This window comes from Macaca mulatta, chromosome 8, assembly GCF_049350105.2.
Source record: "Macaca mulatta isolate MMU2019108-1 chromosome 8, T2T-MMU8v2.0, whole genome shotgun sequence".
Taxonomy (NCBI): domain Eukaryota; kingdom Metazoa; phylum Chordata; class Mammalia; order Primates; family Cercopithecidae; genus Macaca; species Macaca mulatta.
The window spans coordinates 136,751,686-136,755,836 of NC_133413.1; the positions used below are offsets into that span (position 1 = coordinate 136,751,686).

Genomic DNA, 4,151 nt, shown 5'->3' on the forward strand with positions numbered 1-4,151 from the left:
TCAATATATTTTTGTAGCTCATTACATTGATAGAAGTTTAAAACGTAGAACCCTTACTTGATCATGTTGGATTATTTAAAAATATACTTTGCCTTTCAATTAGCGGATGTCGTATTTCACATCTCCACATTTATATTATGAAGAAATAAGCATATAATTTTCTTTTTCTTGTTTGGAAACCACATGACACTAGCTTTATAAAGTGAGCTGGGCAGCTCTCACTTTTTTCCTGCCTCTGGAACAATTTGTCTAAGAGAGGCATTTATTGTACCAATGTTTGGAAGAACAATCTGGGATTGAGAATTATTGGGAGGAGTTTGACTACTGCCAGGAATAATTTATGACTGAATTTTGCATTCATTTCTTTTTCCTTCTTCTAACAATTTTGGCATCTACACATTGCCAAAAATTTATTCTTTGCACCTACATTTTCATATTTATAAGCATATATGTATTGAAAATAATTTATATCATTTTAAAATCTATTGTTTCTGTATTTTTCCCTTTTTATTCTATTTTATTTATTTGCAATTCATTTTTTTCCTTGATCAGCACTGGCTACCATCTATCTTATTAATCCTCACAAAGAATCAGCTTTTAGTTTTATTACTGTATTTGTTTTCTGTCTCTTGGTTTCTATCTCTCTTTTCCTTATATTTCCTTCTTTCTTTTTTTAAATTTTGCTCTGTTTTCTTTTTTCTACCTATTTGATTTGAATGTTTAGCTTGTTTGTTTTACATCTCATATGTGCCCCAATAGATGCATTTGAAGCAAAACATGTTGCTCTAAATACTACTATATTTTTGCCCCACAGATATCATGTAGTGTGCCACTAACTCTCACTTTTAAGGATTTTATAATGTTCTTTGCAATTTCTTTTTTAGGCAGAACAATTCTTCATTTAATATGTTATTTTACATTCCAAATCCAAGGAAATGTTAGCTACTTCTGTGGTACATTATTAAATTTATGGCACTATCTTTAGAAAATACAGTCTGGGGCACAGCTGGCTTGAGCAACTGGAAACAAGATGCAGGACCCCAACGCAGACACTGAGTGGAATGACATCTTACGCAAAAAGGGTATCTTACCCCCGAAGGAAAGGCTGAAAGAACTGGAAGAGGAGTCAGATGAGGAGCAGCACATCCTCCAGCAGTCAGTGGTGAAAACATATGAAGATATGACTTTGGAAGAGCTGGAGGATCATGAAGATGAGTTTAATGAGGAGGATGAACGTGCTATTGAAATGTACAGACGGCAGAGACTGGCTGAGTGGAAAGCAACTAAACTGAAGAATAAATTTGGAGAAGTTTTAGAGATCTCAGGGAAGGATTATGTTCAAGAAGTTACCAAAGCTGGCGAGGGCTTGTGGGTCGTCTTGCACCTTTACAAACAAGGAATTCCCCTGTGTGCCCTGATAAATCAGCACCTCAGTGGACTTGCCAGGAAGTTTCCTGATGTCAAATTTATCAAAGCCATTTCAACAACCTGCATACCCAATTATACGGATAGGAATCTGCCCACGATATTTGTTTACCTGGAAGGAGATATCAAGGCTCAGTTTATTGGTCCTCTGGTGTTTGGCGGCATGAACCTGACAAGAGATGAATTGGAATGGAAACTGTCTGGAGCAATTATGACGGACCTGGAGGAAAACCCCAAGAAGCCGATTGAAGACGTGTTGCTGTCCTCGGTGCGGCGCTCTGTCTTCATGAGGAGGGGCAGCAGTTCCGAGGGTGACTGAGGCTACAGCTGCTATCAACATGCCGAACTTTCTTGTGACAAATTGTCTGGATTTTTTAAAAAAGGAAAAAGCAAGAATGAATCCTTCTGTTTTTTAGTTTTGTATAAATTATGTTTCAAATCTTTACATTTTAGAAATAATCATTGCTGGAAATTCTGTTAAATATTTTGGAGCTCTTTTTTTTTAATTAGAGTATTTCCTCTAAAAAAATTAAAACCAGCCATTTGTATGGCAGATGTCTGTTTTCCTCGTTTATATTTTAAGCCATAAAACCTAGTCACTATTTTTTGACATATAACTATAAAAATAGTTTTAAATGTGAATAAATTATGCAGTGGAAAATTGCAAACTAAGCCTTATAGATACATTGTTTATTTTTATTTTATAAAGAGAGCAATGAGATTATTAACTCAAAATACAGGAATGCTCTCTAGGACAAAAGAATCTTAGTATTTATTGAAGAAACAGACAATTTTTGTGAAACATTCCCGTATCGAAGCAATAACGGAAAGGTTCCAGTTTACTGCCATATTTGGTTAAATGTGTTTCCTTGCTAAAATAGTTAATCTCAGACTGTTAACTATTTTTTTTTTTGAGATAGAGCTTTGCTGTGTTGCTGAGGCTGGAGTGCAGTGGCACAATCTCAGCTCACTGCAGCCTCTGCCTCCTGGGTTCAAGCAATTTTCCTGCCTCAGCCTCCTGAGGAGATGGGATTACAGACGTGCACCACCATGCCCGGCTGATTTTGTACTTTTAGTAGAGTTTCATCATGTTGGCCGAGCTGGTCTCAAACTCCTAACCCCAAACTCGGCTTCCCAAAGTGTTGGGATTACAGGTGTGAACCACTGTGCCTGCCCTGTTAACTAATTTTGATTACTGTAAGAGGACATTGAATTAATTTTTGGAAATATATAAGCATACACATAAATAAACTATCTCAATCAATAAAAAAATAAAAAATAAATAAAAAAAAAAAGAAAATACAGTCTGTATAAAATTGGTCCTTCGAAGTTTAATACTGAGATTTCCTTTCTGGCCCAATATATAGTCTATTTTTAAAATATATTCTGTATTTTCTCAATAATAAAATATGTGCTCTGCTGGACAAAAAGTTTATATAAATATAGACAAATATAGAAGATACAGATATAGTTATATAGATAAATGTGTCCATGCATAGAGATACATACAACTCAAATGTATTCAGATCTATGATATCCCTGGTTTTATTCATCTCTTTCATTTTTTGATTTATTGGTTTACTGAAAGGAGTATTTTAATATCTCCTACTGCCGTTATTGACTTCTCTATTCTCTCTTCAATTCTGTCAGTTTGGGCTTTTTATATGACAGAGTATATATTTGTTATGATGGCTCTATCTTCTTGTTCGATTGTTCCTTTTACTACAGTATAATTTCCTTCCTTTCCACTGCTCCTTGAAGGAGTTCTTCAATCTGAATTCCAACTCATTAATTCATTCTTCAGCTATTTATTCCAGGAATTATGCTTTATATCAAATTTATAATGTCATACCTAATATTTCCTTGAGTTATAACTTTGTATTATCCCTTACCTCTGTAGTTTGATGGGTCCCCACCAGGTTACTTAAGAGTGTATGTCTGCTGCTTGAACGCTGAAGGCTGGGCAGTGAGCCAAGGCCAAGGTGCCTAGCGGAGGAGCAGGTGTCCCTGAGAACCCAAATATTCCAGAGCAAAGCTGCGAACGTACCAACAAAAACAGTCGCATTGCACACATACAGTAGGCAAAAGGCCAGAAAAATAGCTTAAAAATAGCTTAAAAACAGCTAAGAGATGGGAGATGGGGTATATCTCTGGAGCTGTCTCACTGCCACCTAGGAATGCCCTGTGCAGTGACTCATGCCTGTAATCCCAGTACTTTGGGAGGCCGAGGTGGGTGGATCACCTGAGGTTGGGAGTTCGAGACCAGCCTGACCAACATGGAGAAATCCTGTCTCTACTAAAAGTACAAAATTAGCCGGGGATTGTGGTGCATGTCTGTAATCCCAGCTACTTGGGAGGCTGAGACAGGAGAATCATTTGAACCTGGGGGGAGGAGGTTGAGGTGAGCTGAGTTCGTGCCACTGCACTCCAGTCTGGGCACCAAGAGCAAAACTCTGTCTCTCTCTGTCTCACACACACACACACACACACACACACACACACACTCTTACACACACACAAAATTCACCTTCTCATCAAACTGGACTTGTTTAAATTATTCTTTGGTCTCCTGCTCCTTCCCAGTTTGGGGTTTAGGGGGCATGTTACAGTTTTAAGTTTTTCTCATACCAACCTCTTTATAGTTGTTTTGCTTATTTTAAATTCTTGAACCATCCGTTCCAATAATTCTTCTTTTTGGGGGGTGGGGAGTGGTGTGGGGGAGACAG

The 4,151-nt window shown here is 37.3% G+C and overlaps 1 pseudogene across 1 annotated transcript; it reads left to right on the top strand.

Moving 5' to 3' along the window:
* The first annotated feature begins 999 nt into the window (after positions 1-999).
* Positions 1,000-2,725, top strand: LOC144330633 (phosducin-like protein 3 pseudogene; annotated as a pseudogene). Its single transcript, XR_013396961.1, has one exon. The product of XR_013396961.1 is annotated as a phosducin-like protein 3 pseudogene (transcript).
* The last annotated feature ends 1,426 nt before the right edge of the window (positions 2,726-4,151 follow it).